Source organism: Musca autumnalis, unplaced genomic scaffold, assembly GCF_047663935.1.
Source record: "Musca autumnalis isolate F117 unplaced genomic scaffold, ASM4766393v1 scaffold_2, whole genome shotgun sequence".
Taxonomy (NCBI): Eukaryota; Metazoa; Arthropoda; class Insecta; order Diptera; family Muscidae; genus Musca; species Musca autumnalis.
Window position 1 is genome coordinate 110,399,653 of NW_027411755.1, and position 24,823 is coordinate 110,424,475.

Here is a 24,823-nt window from a genome sequence, read left to right on the forward strand (position 1 = left end):
GAGCCAATACCTCTGTGTATTCAAACGACCACAGTGGGCTCCCCTTCACGATTTCATTCCAATGCTACCACTACCAACACAAAGTAAACGAAAGGTTGGCTTCCATCAGGGCAACAACAAAACGAACTGAACAAGTGATAGTTTTGTTTACATTTGCGTTGGGAGTAAAAAACAAGACGTGTGAGAGCGTGAAAATGAGTGTTGCCACTATGTATTGTTTAGTGTCCCCTTCCACAATTTTCAATAAAAATTCTTCTAGTGGGAAAATGGAAGCAATGATAATGCAGAGCCACTATGGTTTATTGATTCCATAATACGGCCTAATGCTAGGTTTACATTTTCGAAATCCACTCGATTTCAACTGTCAATTCCATTGCTTAAACGTCAAATGAAATCCAATGCATTTTAGATAAGATTTTATTTGACAGTTGAAATCCACTCGATTACTTAAATGTAAACCTAGCATAATAGTACGTACCAACCCAGCAAACCAAAATCGAATGAAACACACGAGTTCGGTCAGGAAGTCGGAAAGTCCAAATCTCAAATCAAATATTAATATATAAAAGTATTAAGAAACTTAACTGTGGCAATATATGTATATAAAACATGACTTTTTTCGGAAGTGTTGAAGTTTGCCGAAGAAAATCTTTACTTTCATTAACTTCATAAAAATAAACAAATATGTATACAAACGGTTCACTATGAATGATCTATACACACTATCATGCATCAACACGCATAACAAAAATAAACCAAATTTGTTCTCCGATACAGAAATTAAAACCCGAGCACTCATTTTTTCGTTCGTACTTTGTTAAACTCGGCACATTTACAATTTGTCCACAATATGTAGAGATGGGAAATGGGTAAATACCCAAATGGTAAATACCCATTAAAATGGGTAAATACCCAGGTATTTACCCAATTTGTGGGTATAAACTACAGAAACTAAAATCATGAAATAAGATGCAAAAATGCAGTGTTTTAGCAAATTTTAACTGACTATGAATAAAATTACCGTTTTTGGATGCATGGCAAGTTAATATATGATAAATTTTTTGGTCCATAGTTTGGTAAATCTCTCATATATTGTGACATCATGTTTTTAGTATTTGACAACTTTTAGAGCAGTTTGTTGTGGTTCTTCTTGCAGAAAATCATAAATGCTGGATCGAAATCCAAAAGTTATGATATATCATAAGATAGATTAACGCAAGATTTCAGTGGATAATCTTGAGATTTAATTCCTCCTTGACAAAGCTATAATTTTTACATTCTTCGCTAATTTTTTCGCACAAGCAACTCCAACGACCGATTTGACGTATAAAAAGTTTATAGTCCGCGTAGTTTTACCGCTTTTCTGGTATTCTTTTTGATTTTCTGTCTGACAGAAAAACAAAATTTTGATTTCAAAATAAAATTTTATTTACCCAAATAAATACCCAAAAAAGATATTTATTTGGTATTTACCTGGTGTTTACCCAAGTTTTGGGTAAATACCGGGTAGAATCCCATCTATAACAATATGCGAGCACAAAACGTGTACAATTCTTTTCTCTCTGCTTATTTATAATGAATATTGCCAAAGCAGCACAAGAGAAAATAGGAATAATCCCTTCAAAGAGAGATAGGGAGAGAAAAAAAGTTCCTCCGACTAACCGGACAGAGCTCGGGCCGAAGTCGGTCAGACGCGTCGGAAAAAATTTCCGACTTTGAGCAGACGCGTCGGACGTCCGACGTTGTGTTTGCTGGGAAGGCACATTTACAGTATAGTCTCGATAATCCGGACACCACATGTTTCGGCGGTGTCCGGATTATCGAATTGTCCGGATTACCGAGTAGTTACAAAAACATACAATTTTGTAAGTAAAAATCAATAATAACGGACGTTTACTAGATCATAACCCGACATCTAAATTGATGGAATTCATATTACGCAAATATCACGGGTTGTGACCATTTTTAGTCTGGGAGCAGCTTTCCTGGCTACCACATTTACTTCTTAATTTTACTCCTCCAGCGTAATTTAGGTGACATTTCTTAGGCATTTTGTAGTCTAAAACTTCTCTACTTGAGATGTTACTTCAGAATTCAAAGAATTCATCTCAGTACGGTGAATATATTTTTTTGAACATCAGCAACTGACTTTTTCTCGCCGTCGAAAACAACAAAAAAGACATTGTTTTATATAAATGTTATAGCCTTCGAATAAGGCAAATACAATTTAAATATATTGGTTGCAAAATTACGAGAATACAATACAGCAATCTGTAGTTGCCGGTGATTTTGTATAAAAAAAAAATAAAAAAAAAATTAAAATAAAAGGGGTCATACGATTTTTATAACAGTTTATGGAAGTTTCTTTACAAGTAGTGCAATTCTCTAACTCATTTTTTGCGCTATCGGGAAAAAAACCGTAAAATTAAAATGCGTATAATTTCGGTAATTAACGACACTTTTTGGTAAGTTAGCTACAAAAAAGTAGTCGTTAAGTTCTGCCTATAGCAAGAGCACTTACTTAAACTTTTCATTCATAATTGTGCGTTTTAATTTCAACAATTTTTTGTCGGTAACTCAAAAAATTAATTAGAGAATCTAAAAATTTGAATCAAAAATCTAAGCTATTAATCCCAACGTTTTAAATGTTTTAGGCACTCCTATATAAAATATCTTTGGAATACATTACATGTTTCCAAGGGACTTACTTTCTCACTAATGAACTAATTCCTTTAGAGTAACGGAACACCCAACATCGATTTTAAAGGGAACTACCGAACACTAGGTTTAAAATTCTTTTTCTTATCACAGTCAGCAATCAATGGTTGAACGGTAGAAAAATCATTCGACAAATTCAGATAGTTAATTCCATATTGACTGTATAACTTAGTCAACAGTGGCTAGCCAGAAAGGCGAGAGGTGGACCTAAAACTTTGAAAAAAATATTTTATCTTATTTATATGAAGAAAAGACAAAATTTTTTAGTTTTCCATAAAAAAAAAAATTAAAAATTTTTTTTTAAGCTACATGAATGATTTTTGGTACATACATTGGGAAAAAAAATCCCATTCTTAAATCTGTTCGAGATACTAATTTTGGTTGTTGCGCGCAAAAGTTATGGCGGTTTCAATTCTGATAAAAAGAAAAAAATCTTTAAAAGACTCTAATCATTATATTGAGAAACTCTCTTAATTAGGGGCTCCCTACATACTATATGGTTACTGAGGTCCCATAACTTTAGTGAAAAAGTTGTAAATTTTCGCGGAAATTAGGAAAGCATTCAAAACAATTGGTAGTTTACAACTTGTTCTAATAAAATTCAAGCTGTTTATGCATCTGAAAAATATATAAAAAATATTTACGTAATCTAAACATCGCGAAGATTCAAATGAAACCAAAACTATACAAATCCGTTTAGCGGTTTGCATATTATAGCAAAAAACAAAAAATATATTGAGGAAATTTATAAAATTTTTTTAAGAGAAAATATTCATTAAAATTTATTTTGTGAGTTAGTTGAACAAAATGTAAGAAAAATAGGTCGGAGTTTTTCTTCCATTTTAGTTAAATTCCACGCAATAAATCACATTTTTTATTCTAATCACTTCTCGAAAACACGCTAACATCTAGCAGAAGATATGGATATCTTTCAAATAAAGGTTGGGTTCCTTTAAATGGGGTATAATCTTGAAATAAAATTGTATCGGGTAATGTTCATTTTGAAATGCGTGTAAATCGCGAAATCCTCAAAATCACTTGATGCGCATGTGGTTTACCAATACAGCAAATTCTTCTCTTTTAATTTGTACACATTTGCCAGGATTTACTTTGGCCGCTAAGATGTAGCATCGTCTGCAGTTTAGTGTGCAACAAACTGTATTACGCTTATATTTTGCACAAAGTGCATACACTTTTTATGCGCATCCGATTTCACTATCAACCGTGAAAAAATACATCGATCTAAACATATTTCAATAAAATCCATCAAGAACCGTGGATGTAGCATCACACAGTATTTTTTGGATAAATCGGATACAGCTCCCATGCCACTAAAGTTTTCAAACCGCTGTTTTCGCACAAACGCGAGTGATGATTCACTTTCTTCATTGAAATGGAAACGATCCTCATAAAACGCGAATTAGTCAGCGATATTTTGAAAAACATGTTTTGCAAATTTTTCAATTTTTGCAGTAGCCGTTTCCGCCGTTCTAGTAGATGGATTTTTACGATCTGTGATTCATATGATCCGGATCGTCGAAAAACTAAAATATCGCGGGGTACCAGCACACTCAAAACGATATTGTAAATACTGTACCCAAAAAATAGGTTTTTTTTTGAAAAAATATCGCACTAAATTTTGGCCGTCTGAATTCCTATAGTGCGTGGATCGATGACACCGCGCAAAACGTATGCTCAAATGACTAGTAGATTCCATCGAAACAGCCACATTCCTTGAACTGGAGATTGACCCAGAACCAGATTATGCAGGATAGGAACTTACAAACATATAATAACATTGTTACAACAACAGACTTTGGATTCTTTCAGGGAACACCACATATAAAACAGTTAAACTGTTCATGATCAAATCCACCAACAACAACCCGACCGGACTACAATTATATATTCTGATTTATTATAACAAATTTAATCAAGCGAAACTACATGTATGTTATATTTTAAGGCGTTTTTATTAATAAAATGTTGCAAAACTTTATATCAATACAAATGTCGGGAATTATTTGCCACTACCATAGGGAAAGAAACAGCTACATAGAATATTTATCAGCTGTCAGAAATTACGTGGCCTGGTTGTAATACTAGAACCTTGGAATATTGTAGATTTGCCCGCCAATTGTTGGAATGACCGTGAATATTGTCCTTGTATACATATAAGTTTTTGTTACAGGTACGATTGTAATACGATTCTTACGAATCTGACTGATTCCATGCAAAATTAGGCACGGATAATTGTTGCTGTTGTTGTAGTAAAGATGTTGGTTGCGACCCGATTTTCATATATTGAGAATTCAGTTTTCACTGATGATTATTGCTGCTTCTGAAGAAATAAAATCCTCACTCAATCCTGTGTTTCAATAGCGCAACATTTGTTGTTCCTGGTGTTGATCCTTTGATCCAGGAACGCATTTGTTGTAATTTCTTTGTTCCATTAGATTTTGTTGTTATTGTGGTGTATGTTTCAAGAATCGTTTTTCCATAGCATCTATAATGTGGGATTGTTTAAATTCGGTGTTTTAAAAAGTGTTTTTTTAGCGCCTTACCAGTCAGAGTACGAATATTTGTTGAAAGGTCCAATGTTTTTTTTTTCGAAACACAAAAAGTAATGGTAAACAAATATGAATGTATGTGTATTTTATTTATATTATGAAATGTCATGTACTATTGTTGTTTTGTATTTGACACGCTCCCGTACAGACATACAGGGCTGTATTTTCCTAAATTTGACAGATGCGACTACCTTTTATCATTCTACCATGGAAAAATATGAGATGTCCGGATTACTGAGTCTACAATGTAAAAAATTCTAGTGTCCGGATTACCGCGTTGTCCGGATTAACGAGTGTCCGGATTATCGAGACTATACTGTATATAAGGTAGATGCATAATTTACAACAACTAACAAATTTACAAAAACAACATTGTTGTTATTGAAAATTAAATGTCAAAAAATATTTAATAATAGGGTCGTTCAAAAATTCTCAGGAAAACATAAATACATTTTGAAAATCCTCTAAAATAGAAGAAATTTGAATCAAAATGTAAATATAAAGCATTCAGAACTCAAGGCATATTTATACAAGGTAGAAGTGACAATCAGCTGTATTCTTACTTTTTTTGTAAATTTAGTTTTCAAAATGTAATAGGGTCTACACATGAAATTTTAAACTTCGAAATTTGCTACCATAAAATACTGCTTTTCACCCTAAACGTGTAATAAAAATTACCTACGAGAGTTTTGAATGTGTTATATTTACATTTTGATTCAAATTTGTTCTATTTTAGAGAACTTTCAAAATGAATTTATGTTTTTCCTGAAACAATTTTTGGAACGACCCTATTATTCAATATTATCTTTGACAATTAATTTTCAATACAACAATGTTGTTTTTGTAACTTTGTTAGTTGTTGTAATTCATGCATTTACCTTATATGAATACATATGCCTTGTCAGAACTGTCGTAGGTAATTTTTATTACACGTTTATTGAAACCCAGTGGGTTTGTTAAATCTGGTTATATATAAACGTACTATGCATTACAGCCCGATGCAATGGGTGCTCATAAACAAGGTAATGGTGTTAAAGTAAAGCATTTCCGAAATGTGAAGACTCATGTCACGGAAAGTATGGACATCCCCGGGAAAGTTATATGTCGTTACAATCAGGGTCTCAAGGACTACACATGGTAAAATTTTCAGCCCGATCCGAGTGGTGCCCCTAAACGAGACCTGTTCCGTTTGAAATGTCAATTCCATTGCATACACGTCAAATAAATCCTCATAAAGAAGGTTCACCCCGCAAAAAACCTATAATACAAACAGGCTGGCCTTCTTTATGAATATTTATTTGACGTATACGCAATGAATTTGACATTTGAAAACCAGTGGGTTTATTAAATCTCGTTATATGCAAACATACTATTATAGTACGTTTACATTTACGAAATCTATTGGACTTCAACTGTCAATTTCTTTGCGCATACGTCAAAACTCATCTGAAATCCATTGGATTGCATTTGACGTTTAAGCAATGGAATTGACAGTTGAAAACGAGTGGTTTTCGTAAATATAAACGTACTATTACTTGTTATATTTCACTTGTTATATTTACACATTATTATGCTACACGTTGAAACTTTCACTTGCAAGTTTCAAAACTTCCACAACAAGACTAAACTCCAAATTTCAGCTATTTCCGTTGAAATCATGTGGCTAAAAATTCCCAAAAATCGGGCGTACCGTTCTATGGGGGTTATATCAAAAAGGGAGCTATACCGTCAATCATCTGCAATGTGTTTCTACCCTAACGGAAACTATATAAAATTAAAGCCATTTCGGTCTATGGGGACAGAATATCCTAGAAGTAGTAAAAACCTCTGTACCAAATTATAAAGCTCTATCTTAAATATTGCCAACTGTATTTTGAGTTCAAGAAACGGACATTGTTATATTAGTGAGCCAATATGAATCTGCGCGCTCTTTTTGATATGAGAGATGTCTCCTTTGATCCTTCAGTAGTGCGATTCTCTAACTCATTTTTTGAGTTAACGACAAATGTCGGTAAAATTAAAACGCAAAGTTTGAATGAAAAGTTCTTATGATTGGTTTACATTTACGAAATCCACTCGATTTCAACTGCCAATTCCATTGCTAAAACGTCAACTGAAATCCAATGGATTTCAGATGAGATTTCATTTGACGTACATATACACAAAGGAATTGACAGTTGAAATCCACTCGATTTCGTAAATGTAAATTAGATCATAGCGGGACTTAGATAGCTGTTGCATTTGTAGTGGTGGGTGAACCCTCCCAGCAAACCAAAATCGGAAGAAACATACGATGCGAGTTTTGGTCCGAACTCTGACCGAAAGTCATATGGCGTGGTTGACGTGTTCTCTGACCCAAATTCGGATGAAAATCGGAACTTTTTCAGACTTTCGGACCGAATTCGATCCGAATTCTGATGAACTACCGAATTTCTGATTTATTAAACGACGTTCGGACAGATATGGGTCCGAATTCGGAAGTAAAATCTTATGAAATTCGGAAGTTTTGAACGACTTTCGGACCGAATTCGAAGTCTGATGAAATATTGTATGAATTTCTGAACAGAATTGATTTTTATTATTTGAAAATTCTAAAACAACACAGTTAAATCATGAAAAATTAAAATCCTTGCATTTATATGTTTGTTCATCTACTGTAAACATATTAAAGGTTTTAATATCATCTTAGAATGTTAAATGTTCGTGAGCCACTTCGTAGAAATACCAACGGTAAAGAACAACAAATTCATCAACAGGATATGTTAAATATTTAAAACAATTGTTATTAACATGGTACAATAATTTGGAAGGTAGGTCAGGTTCGAACAAATTGTGAAAAACAAGGCCTGGGTGTATTTGCTTATTCTGTCAGAATTCCCACAACTGAATATTCAACAGGTTGTACTGTTTATTTGATATTTTGGATCATTAACTAAAAACACGAAAAATGAATGGGAGGCAAAGTTTTCTTTACAGAGTCAGCTTCTGTATATGTTCAAAGTTTGTTTCATCACAATGTTGTAATAAATATAAATAATAAATGTTGTAATAACAATTTTCATTTCGACTGAATTTTAATATCTATAAAATATTTTGTCATATTTTTCAAAACCATACACAATTTGTGTATACTGATTTTAAAGAATAAGCAAACCAATAGAAAAAAATTGTAATCAGCTGTTTGCTATGCCCTACCTTGTAATGATTCTACTATGGTTATTAATATACAAAGTATTAAGAAACTTAACTTTGGCAATATATATAAAACATATGACATTTCACGCAAGTGTTGAAGTTTGACGAAGAAAATCATTACTTTCATTAACTTCATAAAAATATAGAAACGGTTCACTATGAATGATCTTTAAACACACGCATAACAAAAATAATACCCCGGTTACACTTAACCGGATTAACCCAAATAAATCATCTCGAAGTGGGTTAACCCGGCAAAAAAGCTCTAGTGTAACCGTACTATAAACAAAATTTGTTCTCCGATACACTCACTTTTTCGTTCGTACTTCATTAACGTCGGCACATCAACAATTACACATTTACAATTTGTCCACAATATGCGAGCAGAAAACGTGTACAATTATTTTCTCTCTGCTTATTTATAATGAATATTGCCGAAGCAGCACAAGAGAAAATAGAAAAAATCCCTTCAGAGAGAGAGAGGGAAAAAAGTTCGTCAGACTAACCGTACAGAGTTCGGACCGAAGTCGGTCAGACGCGTCGGAAAAAACTTCCGACTTTGAGCAGACGCGTCGGACGTCCGACGTTGTGTTTGCTGGGCTGCTGTAAATCTAAAACTTTTACCTTAATGCCTGTTTATATTATAGCTTTTTGCCGGGTTAACCATATTAGGATTTATTTGACATGTTTACTAGCTCCGGTTATATCATCGTATAAGTGCATAGTTTAACCCATGTTTTAGCTCACATTTCAGTCCATTTCTATTGAAATTGAACGGCGTTGGCATTAGGATTTAGTTGGCGGTTGCGCTATGGAATTGACATTTGAACCCCAGTGAGTTTATTAAATCCGGTTAAGTGCAAACGGGGTATAACAGTTTTATATTCTTAGCGGGTATTGTAATATTTTGGTATTTCAGTGCCAACTAATTGCAGTTGTTTTGAAGGATTTCCAATTTTAATTGATTTACTGATTCTTTCAATCATGATACAATAGGAAGGTAGCATTATCAGCCCAGCTGATGGTAACATAATGTGTCAATTGCATTGAATTTATGTCAAATTTTGACATCTTATGTTACCAAAAACGGTAGTTGCTACCTTCTTATTGTATCATGCTTTCAATTGATCATGGTACAATAATACAGGTAGCATTATCATGCCAGCTGATGGTAACATAATGTGTCAATTGCATTGAATTTATGTCAAATTTTGAAATCTTATGTTGCCAACAATTGCCGATGCGGCTACCTGTGTATTTGTACCATGCAATTGATATAGTTATAGATCGCCCAATCTTATTGTATTGTATTTAATAATTTTGTTTGTCCTTTACTAAAGAAATATATATTGTGTCCCCATATTATTATTAGACACATGGCAACGCTGTAGAGAGCTCAGAACCCGGGAGAACTGCAGTATAAGGGAGCTATTGGGTACATATGGATTTTATTCTCTCGACATTGGTACCTATCGGTACCAGTGTTGGCGTCTTGGGCATTTCGGCCCAAATTTGGGCCGAATAAAAAATAATTTTTAATTTTGGGCCTATGGGCGGCCCAAATCCATTTTGGGCCGTTTTCATGCTAATAATTTTAAACAATATTTTATAAAATATCAAATATTAGTCTTTGGGCTATTGTTACATGCTTACTTTTACTATTGGATGGATTTGAAAACGTAAAATAAAGCAATTTGGTGACATTAAAAATATTATTTTCACATTAAAACTTAATACCAAGAAGGTCCTCCTAGTAGTTTAATGGTCACTTTTAACTTTTAGTAACCCGGATTTTGAAATACACAGTCTTACATAAGTATACGTACGCCCCATAAATCTCGGGTTTTAGAAAAAATAATGATATTTATGAAATTCCAAGTACACAGGTTTATTTCGTCTCACTAATAATCAATATTTAATACAACAACTGGGGGAGTTTGCCGTTCTCCTACCAGGCGCGTCTTCCCGGGTGGCGGATGGGAAGGGGGTCACTGCAATGTGCGAAAACGAAATCGTCCTAGGGCAACCAAAGACGGGGCCGTTTCCGCACATTGTGGGGACTCTGGGGGTCTTTGGACCCCCCGTGGACCAAAAACTGGATCGGGGTAGTCCCCTTAAATAATTAACTAAACATGGGTAGAAGAAAAAGAAGGAATAAAGTTACGGTGCAGGGAGTTAATAACCCAGTACCGGCGGCAAGTGTTGGTGTGACCACAAGCCATGTGTCGTCGAGATCAAGTGATTGTGATCCGGCTGTTTTAGGTGTGGATGCCTTGGCACCTACAGCTGTACCTGCTACAAGTGCATCAGTTTCTAACCCCAAAGTTGACGACTCGGTTTTTCGTAAGGATCATGATTTGACCAGGGCTGGTGAAAGCCAGTCCAAGGCAGACAGGACTGCAAGTTTGGGCGGGGACGACCCTAGGACGAATCTCAAAAAAACTATCGACGACAGTTTAGAGAGACAGAGTAGGGAACTCCTCGACCAGCTGGAAAGGCTTGTGCCGGAAGAAACCACTGAGGACATGCTCCCGGAGGAACTGCTGCACAATCTTACTCTGACTGACGATGAGCTGGACACCACGGTGATCCCGGCCAAGTCTACACGGGTAGATTGTTGCAGCCCTGACGAAGGGGGTATAAGCCTGGTGACTCAACCGGAGGCAAGTCGTATTCCGACTGGTCCTGTGTCGGCACATGCCGACAAAAAGCTTGAAAGGCAGGAGGCGACGGAAATGATGTCCGACGACGGGGAATCGGTAGATGACCCGAAAGCGGACAGCGGCTCAAAGTTTGCCTCGGAAATGTGAAATATTCTGTTAAAAACCTGGTCCCAGAGCATCAAAATATAATCACTACCAAAAAGCATGAAATTTACACTGTGAACAGCGTAGTTTTCGTATATGACCATTACCGTCAATATAAGGTCGGAAAGTATCGGATAATTGTACATTTCTGATTCAATTGGTGTCCAAGGATTATATAACACCATATTAAAACACAATTCAAGGTCTTCTGTATGGAATTTGCGCCAAGAATTCCGAGGAATCTATTAACTTCCTGAGATATCCCAGGAAAAATGTGAATTTATCGACAACCAGGAAGGTGTGTTATGCACAAGGTCAACTAAAAAGCTTTCTAGGATATCAAAATCTATAATCTGACACTAATATTGTGGCTTTTGTATACTCAAATACCTAAAACGGAAAGAAATCGGCAAGGGTCCCCTTTAACGAGCTATACAAGAAGTTTGGCATTAAATAACGGCATTTAACACCCAAAAATTATTTTTTTCCCCTAAAATATATCTCGGTCACCCAGACACATTCGCCAAAACAATAAAATGTATAAATTTTGCTGCTAATTCCATAAATTTTAGGTTAATACTCATATTTCCTTGGGGCGTATGTATACTTTTGTAAGTGTCATTTTTTGGTTTTTGTAAAATTCACCGTTATTTATATTATGGAATATACTTTTGTTGCATTAAATATTGTTTATTAGTGAGACGAAAGAAACCTGTGTACTTGGAATATCATAAATACCATTACTTTTTCTAAAACCCGAGATTTATGGGGCGTACGTATACGTATGTAAGACTGTGTATATTTTTCATTATACTTAAGTATTTGGTAAAGACAATGCATGAAATTGTGTTCATAAATAAAAAAAAGTTCATAATAATTTGGTGGCAACGGAATCATGCCAAACTAGGGATTTTTTCTATTTTTGGCATATATTTTTACTATAATTAACAACCTTAAGAATGAATTTCAAGCAGATAGTTCAGGTTTATCCTATTTATATCCGAGTGTCAGCTCAAATTGTCTTTTTTTTATAAAAAAAATAAATAATAAAGAGCATCAATATATTGACTACAAAAAATCGTACCAGCTCGAAACTTCATAAATATTTGTAGGCACAAAAGCAGCAATTACCTTTATGCACTCTTACTTAACAGAAAATGAAAAGTTTGAAATAAAATTTGCTGTTTTGGAGTTTTATATTAAATTACTGGATCAAAATAATAAGAGAACTATAAAAAATGACCGAAATACCCCCCTTTATACAACTCTTCTTTTGTTATAGTTTGGATTTTGCGTACAGATTTATAGCGTTTCGGCTAACTTAAAGTTTAAAGTAATAATTAAAATTGAAGGAGGACCTTCTTTGTATTAACGTTTAGTGTGAAAATCACACTTTTGATGCATCCAAATTGGTTTTTTTGCGTTTTCAAATCCATCCAATAAAGAAACATAAAAGAAAGGATTTAATAATGGCCCTTAAACTGCTAAACACAATAACTCCATATAAGGTAACCGTAAACGAAGTCAAAGTCAAAATTTCGATTATAACGAAAAAATTGACTGTTCTTGTCAAAACAATTGGGCAAAATAATTTTTTTAATCTGTCTCACATGTATAATATAATAAGGTCATATGAAGATCGGTCAATTCGTTTTAGAGCTATCGTTGGCACCGACTTCAAAAACGCCATTTCGAGAAACACGCACTTAAAGTTTATATGCTACATTCAAATCACAATAAATTCTTGCCTTCCAATCATTATATCTCAGACAATTTTTAAAATAGACAATATTTACGTAAAATAGACAATATTTTTTTCGATTTTTCTAAAAGTAATAAAAGGTTTCTATGAGAAATATATATTTTTGTTTTAATTTTTAATGTTGGGCAGTTTTTAGGAAAATGTTGGGCCAAAAAAAATTTCGAACGGCAACACTGATCGGTGCCTATCATTCATTTAGAGAGCAGTCATGCACTCTCAACTCTGCTCACTTGCTAAATACATTGTTTTTATTTCTGTCCTAACGACCAGTGTTGCCGTTTTGGGCATTTCGGCCCAAATTTGGGCCGAATAAAAAATAATTCTTAATTTTGGGCCGATGGGCTGCCCAAATCCCTTTTGGGCCGTTTTCATGCTAATAATTTGAAGCAATGTTTTATAAAATATCAAATATAAGTCTTTGGGCTATTGTTACATGCTAACTTTTACAATTGGATGGGTTTGAAAACGTAAAATAAAGCAATTTGGTGGCATTAAAAATATAATTTTCACATTTAAACATAATGCCAAGGTCTTCCTAGTAGTTTAGTTGTCACCTTTAACTTTTAGTTACCCGGGTTTTGAAATATTTTTTTCGTGATACTTAAGTATTTGGTAAAGATTCATGCATTGTCTTCATAAATAAAAAAAGTTCATAATAAATTGGTGGCAACGGAATCCTACCAAGCTAGAGGTTTTTTTTCTATTTTTGGCATATATTTTACCTATAATTGATAACCTTAAGAATGAATTTCAAGCAGATAGTTCAGGTTTATCCTATTTATATCCGAATGTCAACTCAAATTGTCTTTTTTTATAAAAAAAAAATAAATAAAAAAGAGCATCAATATATTGACATTGACTACAAAAATAAATCGTACCAGATCGAAACTTCATAAATATTTGTAGGCACAAAAGCAGACAATTGCATTTATGCACTCTTACTTAACAGAAAATGAAAAGTTTGAAATAAAATTTGCTGTTTTGGAGTTTTATATTAAATTACTAGATCAAAATAATAAGAGAATAGACTATAAAAGTGATCCAAATACCCCCTTTATTACAACCCTTCTTTTGTTATAGTTTGGATTTTGCGTACAGATTTATAGCGTTTCGGCTAACTTAAAGTTGAAAGTAATGACTATAACACTGTACAACACTAAAACAAATTACAAGATCATTCGACCAGATTATGAAAGAGGACCGAAAAAAAGGAGACACGTGTATCGGCGTTTTGAAAGTTTACGTCGGGAAGTAACCTAAATAGGCGTGGCAAGTTCCGCCCATTTCTACAGGTTTTGAAATATTCGACATCAGATTTCGTGGAATCCTTGCATTTTAGGTATAAAGTGTCTTTGGCAATATTACTGACAACAATACGGGGTATTTTTTTATGAAAGAAATTAACCCTCATGCGAGTCACCAAAGGGGTCTTTTTGGTCCATTTTTTCAGAAACGTTTAAAAACTCCTTTAAAATGTGTTCGTATCAAATCAAAATATTCTACAAAATTATTTGTCATAAAATTTTACTATAGGTCCCCGAATACACCAAAACTCTAGATCGTACCTAAACGCCAGGAATCTGCCAAAAGTAAAATCACGTTTTAGGGTTAATGTTGTACTTTAGCTGAGTTTATTAAGTTTTGTCCCACAAAACTTCATTCTAGATAGAAGACGTCAAAGACAAAAATATTCTCCATCAAATTTCAATATAAGTCGCCGAATAAATGAAATATGTATTTGCAATATATATCAATAAAATATATACATTAAGTTTGCCAACAAAACACCCACATATTTTTTGAATAAATTTGTTTTGTTCTTTTTTCGAGTTGATGCATGAAAGTAACATGAAATTTAGTTTTAGACGAAAGTTGTTAAAAGAAGAAATATTCTACACAAAATTTCACTATAAGTCCCAAAACAAACTATATATCTAAGTAAAACACTTTGATAAGAAAATGACGTTACAAAATTAGATATTATAGGTAGAAATTATTTGTTAAACTTTTAGACTCTTAATTAAAATTTATTCAATACTGAGTCAAAATCTCCTAAAATACTTCACTTTTTGCGGATTGTGTCAAAAGATAAAATATTCCAAATCAAATTTCATTATGAGTCTCTGAACAAAAGAAATTTGTAGCTATAATATTTAACATCTCCCGAAGCTTTCGCTTTTTATATACGATTTAGGACCATATTCTACCGTTTTTATTCACATTTTCGTTATCTGCGGCGACAAAATATATTTTATTGAAGTTTTTTGATAATAAATTCTTTCATAATATTATGTGTGCTCGATCCAAACTATTTTTGAAATATCTATGGTGAATATATATAGGGAAAATATTGATATCCCAGATCGGACTTTAGAAAATTACGTATTTTAGTACCATAAACTAAAATAACATCATCAGGATAAGTCATAGGTTCCTGATATTGTATGTGAAAATGCTGGGATTGTCTACGGCTATTGTCCAGTGAATATATATCTGACATATGAGTCCTAACATCCATGATTTTGGCATGGTCCTAAACACTATAGTGATGGCAGCTACTCCTGCTCTGACAAAATTTCATGTTACTTTCATGCATCAACTCGAAAAAAGAACAAAACAAATTTATTCAAAAAATATGTGGGTGTTTTGTTGGCAAACTTAATGTATATATTTTATTGATATATATTGCAAATACATATTTCATTTATTCGGCGACTTATATTGAAATTTGATGGAGAATATTTTTGTCTTTGACGTCTTCTATCTAGAATGAAGTTTTGTGGGACAAAACTTAATAAACTCAGCTAAAGTACAACATTAACCCTAAAACGTGATTTTACTTTTGGCAGATTCCTGGCGTTTAGGTACGATTTAGAGTTTTGGTGTATTCGGGGACCTATAGTAAAATTTTATGACGAATAATTTTGTATAATATTTTGATTTGATACGAACACATTTTAAAGGAGTTTTTAAACGTTTCTGAAAAAATTGACCAAAAAGACCCCTTTGGTGACTCGGATGATGGTTAATTTTTTTCATAAAATGATACCCCGTATTGTTGTCAGTAATATTGCCAAAGACACTTTGTACCTAAAATGCAAGGATTCCACGAAATCTGATGTCGAATATTTCAAAACCTGTAGAAATGGGCGGAACTTGCCACGCCTATTTAGGTTACTTCCCGACGTAAACTTTCAAAACGCCGATACACGTGTCTTCTTTTTTTCGGTCCTCTTTCATAATCTGTGCGGGGTTTCTTGTAATTTTAAAAAAAGTTCGATTTTGTTGTACAGTGTAATTGAAGGAGGACCTTCTTTGTATTAACGTTTAGTGTGAAAATTACACTATTAATGCATGCATGGAATTTTTGTTGTTGAAAAATAGGGCATATTGTTGAGGCAAATGGCTATCTGCGAAACCATCTTTTTGTAAAAGCGTTTTGCGGTGCCAACGATAGCTCGAAAACGGATGTGCCGATCATAATATATTTTTGCAAGGGTTTTAGGAACCTAATAAAAAAAATTTAAAAAAAATATTTATAAAAAAAATTGAGCTGTCAAAGTCAAAATTTCGACTTTACCGAAAAAAATTTGACTGTTTTTGTCAAAAAAATGGGCAAAATAATTTTTTAATCTGACTCGCTTAAAGGCAACCTTTTTATGTATTTTATGTAGTAAGGTCATATGAAGACCGGTCAATTCGCTTTAGAGCTATCGTTTGCACCGAGTTCAAAAACGCCGTTTCGAGAAACACGCACTTAAAGTTTATATGCTACATTCAAATCACAATAAATTGTTGCCTACCATCCATCCGTAAAAATAGACAATATTTTTTCCTCATTTTTCTAAAAGTAATAAAAGGTATCTATGAGAAATATATCAGCAAAAATTTCTAAAATCGTCTTTTCCATTTCAAAAAAATCAAAAAAATTTTTTGATACTACATCTATGATTTTTGGTACATAGATTAAGAAAAAAATCGTCATTCCAAATCTGTTTTCGTTACCAACTTTGATCGTTGCGCGCAAAAGATATGACCGTTTTAGTTATGCTAATTAGAAAAAATTCTAAAAAAATCGCGGCTTAATATAGTAACTGTTATATCCTATTATCGTTAACTGAATTCGCACCATTTGCGATGATGCAAAAACAAAATCGAAAAGATTCAATGGATTCGCGAAAAATTAAATTTGTTAAATAATTTCACGTATTTACAAACATATTTTTGAAATAATAGCGCTTATACTTACAAAAATATATGTATATATAAAAAATTATAGCAGCATCCAGACATTGTGAGGAATAAAATGAAACCTAAGTCTTGAAGTTTGGAGCTATAGTATTCATGTTATTTGCAAAAATACAAAGAAAATATGACGAAAAAAATAAAAATCATGTTATTCTAATTTTATTTTTTTATGGTTTTATAGGAAAGGTTGAAGAAAAAATATTTGAGTTCTTCGTCATTTTCGTCCGAATTCCACGCAATAATGAAAATATTCCGTTGCAACAAATTGTTCGCTTATAGTTTTCCTATTGGCGAATATTTTTGGAACATTATATTAAATCACAAGGAATTCCAATTGTGGCATAACATTAAAATAATGTTATATTGAATATTACAACATTTGAAACGCATATAAACCGCGTAATAGTGGAAATCACAAGATGCGCATCCGATTTTCCAAAACACCGAATCAATCCCTCTTATTTGATATACACTTTGTGAAATTCCATTTGGCAACCACGATGTAGCATCAATTGCATGTTAGGGTGCAAAAAACAGTAAAATGCCCATAATTTCCAAGAAGTACATTTGCATTTGATGCGCATCCGATTTCAATGATCACCATTAAAAAATACATCATCCTATGTCATTTCAATGCGATCCATCAAGAACCGTGGATGTAGCATCGCACTCAGTTTTTAGAAAAAATCTATTATATTTCCGGATTCGCGAACGTTTTTCAATATCTGTTTTCGCATATTTTAAATATGCGTTTCGCTCTATTTATCTAAGTAGTAATAACACATCTAAAACCCGTCTAAATACGCGATATTTTCAGAAACATTTTTTGCAGATTTTCGAAATTTGAGGAGTCTCATATCGGCCGATCTAGTGGATGGATTTAGACGCGCAAAGGCTTGTTAGATTCAGAACGTAAAAAAACTAAATTCACGCGGGTTTCCACTGAAATCGAATGGCATTTGTAAATTTTGAATCTAAAAAACTGGTTTTTTTAGAAAAATTTACGCACAAAAATTTCGACTTTAAGCTGAGATTGTTGTGAACCTTTGAAGGCTACACGCCCGAGTTATACATCAAAACATGCGTAATCGCGAGTACTACAATCTCATAATCATTTTTTAAACGAGTACAGTTGCGCGTCCCGATTAGAGCAAAAATTCAAAAAACCCAAATTTTCAGTCTTCAAAATGTCAGCATCCGTTTGAGATTGATGCAGTGGTTATATTAAAAAATCATGCATTAGAAACTTCATCTCTGAAGTGTATTCTTTAACTTCTTCTTTGAATATTATACTCTACATTGTATTGTAAAGCCACTAATTGAAAATTGACTTAAAAAAACTCGTTTCCTTCAACGATTTTTTCCTCTTTTTTTATATTAATATGACCACAGCTTCCGCTCAAATTATAATTTTAAGAAATCCATGGGTGAATCGTGCTAAAACAGTTTATTTTACCTAAATGCGTTCAAAAGTTATGGTATATTACAACAATTCGCGAGTTACAATACCCCATACCTCAGTTTCAACATAAGTAAATTTTCTACAAAAAGGCCGATATATTTTTGTTTTAATTTTTAATGTTGGGCCGTTTTAGGTCGTTTTGGGCCGTTTTTAGGAAAATTTTGGGCCGAAAAAAATTTTTCGAGCGGCAACACTGCTAACGACTGGGGACCTACTGGTTGAGTCACTTCACCTCCCACCGAAAATCGCAAACACCTACATTGTCAGTCAACCTCCAACACCTTATGCAAGTTATCTCCCGTCTCTTCCGAGGCCCAGTGAGAGCATCTGTATGTGTGTATGCGTTTATTTGGGATTGTTTAATCTGAAAAATGCAACTAAAATAGTTAGAAGATATATTAGCAACAATCTTGAATTTGTGCTGTTTTATTTATGGACGCAAACTCTTCGTATTGGCGATGGAAGTCGAACGTCGTTTGCGTGAAGTTACTGTCGGCAGTGGGGCAGCAATTGATAGTTGTCACTGCAACAGAGGTCAATGGAGGTCAAACGGTCAGAGTTCAAGACGACTGACAATGAAGTACGCAAAACAATGTTTGTGCTTACGTAGCACATGTATGTATGGACGTTAGCTAAAGCTCAACGTTGTATGCATTTTTGTATATAAATGCCTTGTGTGTAGGTAGGTCGTCGTTTAGTCGATTTAAGATCAAACAACAAAAATATAAACTGAGTAAAGAATATCTTGTTGAAGTTTCGAAGAATTGAAACTACTTTTTTATGAATAACGAGTAAGAAAGGTCTATAGTCGGACGGGCCGACCATGTGATACACTGCACTACTATCCACTACTATCCCTGTTTGCTAGCTTTCGTTTTCTTTTTCATTATTGCGAGATTTTTATGGATGATATAATGGTCCATAACTGTGTCTTGAAATGCCAAGAATTATTTTTCCATATACCTACGTATAATGCCTGCATATATTAAAATACATATGTACCAAAAATTACCAAATGTAACAAACAATTAAAAGATATAAAGGTTTAAATAAATTTGATAATTTTCCGTTAAACCGCCAAAGACCTGTAGTGCGATTCTCTAACTCATTTTTTGAGTTACCGACAAATGTTGGTAAAATTAAAATACTTATAATTTTGGTAATTAACGATTTAATCGGTAAGTTAGCGATCAACAAAAAGTAGTCGTAAAGTTCTACCGACAGCAAAAGTGTTGTCAACTTTTTTTAACAAAAACAAACCATAGACAAATAAAAGTATATGCTTTGTTCCTTTACGTGCAAGAATCTTCAAGTTTTACCACTTTATACTCAAAAAGCGTTCTCTTACTTCAGATACCATACAAGTCATATGAGAGTAGTTCACAATTTTTGGCACTTTTACCATTTTAAAAGTAAAGGAACAGACCAATAGACAACAAAATCTCTCATTTTCTGTCGCACAAAGTCATTTGACTCACAGCTAACTGGGGCTAAAACGCATTTTACACTTGCACTTAAAGCAGGTGTTTTGGGAGTTTACGTCATTCATTTGACAGATATTGTATGAATTGACAACTTAAATGATGCATGTTTTATAAAACATGCTAAATGTCAAATGCGTTTAATGAAACCACTTGACTTCGAAAACAATTTATTCGTTTTTCTACAATTTGCCGGCTATCTTTGCACTTTTTTCAACTTCATCGTGTATTCAAAAAATTTCAATTTTTTCGAAGATAAGGGCTGAGAAACATTTGTAGTCTATACATTCATTACCCTGCATCGATCATCTTTAGTAAAATTGTAGTGATTAACTAGCGACATTGTCACCAGTACTACTGACAAAGTGTACCCCAACCTATGTAAATGTCTATCGACATTTAACATAGGCTTGTCATTGCAAAAGTACCAGTAGACCATAACTATATTGACTATGTAGTTCTCTTGGGGATATGTATATGGAGACATTTGTACCAAATAGTCTTGTAGTGACTTTTTCATAGACTACAGTCTATGAACAAACTATAAACATAATTTGGTTGTTGCTTTTTTACTCATACATTCATATGTTTCGCTGTTGTTAGAGCAGGCGAATAATATATTATTCTTCCGAACCCAGATCACGCGATTGTTACTAAAATTTTTGATTTGGTTCCATATAATTCTCATATACACATTCTACATAACTTTGATATAAATGGCACGTATAATATTATGAGTATTAACAAACAAAACACATACGCGGGTTTTGCCAAATGAAATGAAAACGCCTGTTAGACTATGAACTTGTACTATGATTTAAACTGTCAATCCCATAGAATATACGTCAAATAAAATCCAGTGGTTTTAGAACTGTGATTTATTTGAAGTATGTATATACCATGGAATTGACATTAGAAATCGAGTGAATTTATAAGTCTAAACGTACTAGAAGAAAGAGAATGGAACCAGTATACAACCACTAACTACAACATAAGGAATAATTAAAAAGTACATATCGACGCCTCCAAACAATAGTATGCTAAGTCGACTTAGCATGTTTTCAAGTTCTTTACATTTTTATATTTAACGTCCTTTAACTTGAATTCTGTCAAATTTTGGTAATGATCGGACAATCCGAACAGAAGTTATAAACAAATATTTACTTAGCATAGTACTGAAGGTCAAAGAAATTTCCAAACTTTTAGAGCTTGTCCTGCAAAACTCGCTTTTCAGAATTAGCAAACTATTATTTGGAGGTGTCGAACATCCTTTAACATAAACTCTGTCTAATTTTGGTAATGATCGGTCAATCCGAACAAAAGTTATAAACAAATATTGACTTAGCATAGTACTGAAGTTCAAAAAAATGTCCAAACTTTGAGAGCTTCTCCTGCAAAACTCACTTTTTAGACTTAGCATACTATTATTTGGAGGTGTCGATATAACAAATCAGAAAAGAAAACAAAAAGTTAAAAAATCAAAGACAACAAATAAAAGAAACAAAAAAAGAAGAATGAAAAATAAATTTCCTTTAATTTTTCTTTATATTTCTTCTTAAGATCTTCCATATGATTCGTCAGCGAATCTTGGTAATGCGCGGAAGATTTTTAGGCGATATCGCCTGCGACTAATTGATCTTCCAGGAGAATCGCTAATTATTCTTACGCGATAGAAAATGTTTGCAGGGCACATGCTTTCGTTTTGATTGTATTTTTGTTGGTCTCCACTGATTTATCTGCTGGAATTTAACGTGGTATAACAGGAAGTATTTAAGAACCGATCTAATGCTCCTGGGGAATTTGTATGTGCCATCTTACATTCGTCCCAGATGATAATTGAACATATTTTGAGAATTGTAGTCATTGTCGACTGCATTATAATATTGCACGTGCCCTTAATTCAAATGAATGTTTTGTGGGAAATTAAGAGTCGTACGACTAATAATGCATATATTTTTGAAAAAAGAATTAAATAAATTTGTATTTTTTTTTCGAAACATTTAAATTTTTTTAAAAAATTAATAAAACAAGTGAGCCATTGCTATAGTCGGCTCGGGGCCGACTATGTGATACCCTACACCACTACCCCTGTGCATAAGCTTTTGACTGGTAAAATTCAAAATATTATAATTGCGATAGCTTAGGGCCTTTGCTCTGAATGTCTTCATTAATCCTCATTTATACATGTCAATTTTGTTGAAACGCATTTAAGAGCATCGTCAGTACAACTCAAATAAAAAATGGAAAAGTGGGATGTGCGCCAACCATCAATAGGCTTCTTTCTCTGTGAGACCCCCATCAACCCCCAACATTTAGTGAGGATCCGATCAAAATTTCGACCTGTAGTGTGATTGCAAAAATTGGAAAAAGGGATGCATTACCGACTATTGCGATATCTCTGTTGTTTGACGACCTACTTCACATTGTTGTAAAGGTGATATTTTCTATTTTCTTTGCCAGGTTTTGCTTTCGATATACCTCTTACAGAAGAGACATATTCGCTTTGAAATAAAACGTTGACCTTTTCTCCAAACAAGTTTTTGCCCATTCCAAGCCCTGAATATTATCCGACCATTATCAAAATCAATAGGTTTCTTCCTCTGTGGGGCCTCCATTAACCCCAAAATTTTCGTGACGATCCGATCAAAATTGCGAAGTGTAGCGTGATTACAAAAAAAAATGTGATGTATTAACGACTATTGCGATGGGATTTTTTACTTTCATTGTCTGACTTTGCTTTTGGAAGATCCCCAACCAAAGCTGTGCTATTCGTCATTATTATTAAAATCGCAAAAATTAAAAGTTGTGCTCTATTAGCGGTTGTTGCGATATCTTCGCTGTTGGACCACCTATTTTCTACTTTCATTGGCAGGTTATGCTCTTGACATACCCCATATAGAAGCGGATATATTCACTTTGAAATAAAACGTTGAATTTTCCCAAACAAGTTTTTGCCTATTCCGATATTAATAAGCTTCTTCCCCTCCGGGCCCCCATCAACACACAAAATTTGGTGACGATCCGATCAAAACTGCGACCTGTAGCGTGATTACAAAGTTTAGGTGGACAGACGGTCACACATAGCCAGATCGACTCGGTTCGTTGAGACATTCATTTTGGTGTGTATATGTATGGGTCTACGACCATTATTTCGATGCGTTACAAACTTTTTGGCCAAAACCAACTTATAATACCCTCCCCACATAGTGGTGTAGGGTATAAATACTCCATGGGATTTCATAACAAATAAATGTAACTCAGATAAAATCTCATATATATCAGGAAAATTATCTAAAATTGTCTCTTCCATTTCAAACGATTTTTGGTACATAGATTAAGAAAAACATCGCCATTCTAAATCTATTTTTTTAACTAGCATTGGCCGTTGCGCCCAAAATGTATAAGCGTTTTAATTTTAATAATTACAAAAAAATTCTAAAAAAATCGCGGCTTAATATAATAAGCTGTTATATCCTATTACCGTTTACAAAATTTGAACTCTTTGCGATGATGGTAAAATAATTATAAAGAGTCTCAACGGATTCGCAAAAATCGAATTTCTTACAAAATTTTACGTTTTTACAAACAAATTTCTTAAAATAATGGAGCTTGTACTTACAAAAAATATATTAAAAAGTACAACAGCATTTGTACACTCTGAGAAATAAAATGGTTCCTAAGTCGTGAAGGTTGCAGCTATAATATTCATGTTATTTGCAACAATACCTAGAAAATATGAAGAAAAAATTAAAAATCATATTATTCTAATTTTATTTTTTATACCCTACACCACTATGCACAGTGTTGCCGCGTGGACAAAAATCAAAAAATGTAATGTTAACTTTTACACTTTTTTTCTTACATTAAACACATCCGCTACAACGAATCTGAAAGAATTTTGTCGATATGTGCATCCATAATGAAGTTATAGCTCTTTAAATATGAAAAATATTTCCCAGGTAATCTAAAGCGATAATCATATGAAATGTAGACGACATTTAAAATAAAATTTTCTGAAAAGTTTGTTGATAATATTAAAAGTTTTGGGTGGGGATTTGATGGGTGGGCTATAAATATAATATTTAGTACAAAAAGTTGACATCAACTGCACATGGACAAAGTACCGTTATCAAGAATTAAAATTTTTAATTTGATAGAAAAAATATAAATTCTTAATATTTCGTAGAGTATATCTTTTGATTGCCACCTTGGCTCTTGATTTCCGTTAATTGGGCATATTTTCCGAAGCGAAGTGTGTAAAAACATTCTGCCCATCCCTGCAACCTTCTGAGATATATCAGTCCAGATTTTATATAGCCCACATATATATCTTTTCCCGATTTTCCAACAACTTGTTCAATTTTGATCGAATAGCCTTCAAATTAAATATATAATATTTCATTTGGCCCCTGAGTAGCTCTACCGATTTTCATAAAAATCGGTTCAGATTTGGATATAGCCCCCATATATATCTTTCCCCGATTTTGCTATAACTCGGTCAATTCTGATCGAATAGTCTTCAAATTTTCGTAAAAATCGGCTCAGATTTGGATATAGCCCCCATATATATCTTTCCCCGA

General features: G+C 33.4%; 2 protein-coding genes and 1 long non-coding RNA gene across 4 annotated transcripts in view; 1 reads left to right on the top strand and 2 right to left on the bottom strand.

Moving 5' to 3' along the window:
• Samuel (SAM-motif ubiquitously expressed punctatedly localized protein) overlaps window positions 1–124 on the bottom strand; it is a 126,252-nt gene extending 126,128 nt beyond the window's left edge. The window contains exon 1 of the mRNA XM_073968756.1: window positions 30–124. The gene's annotated coding sequence lies outside the window, so the exon portion shown is untranslated. The remainder of the gene's footprint in view (window positions 1–29) is intronic.
• The window catches only part of LOC141394440 (uncharacterized), a 326,009-nt gene that overhangs the window by 23,102 nt on the left and 278,084 nt on the right, over window positions 1–24,823 (top strand). The window lies entirely within an intron of this gene.
• LOC141393023 (uncharacterized) lies at window positions 4,674–5,449 on the bottom strand. The gene is made up of 2 exons (XR_012409977.1): window positions 5,283–5,449; window positions 4,674–5,224 (listed from the first exon to the last, which is right to left on the bottom strand). It is a non-coding gene; the product is annotated as an uncharacterized lncRNA (long non-coding RNA).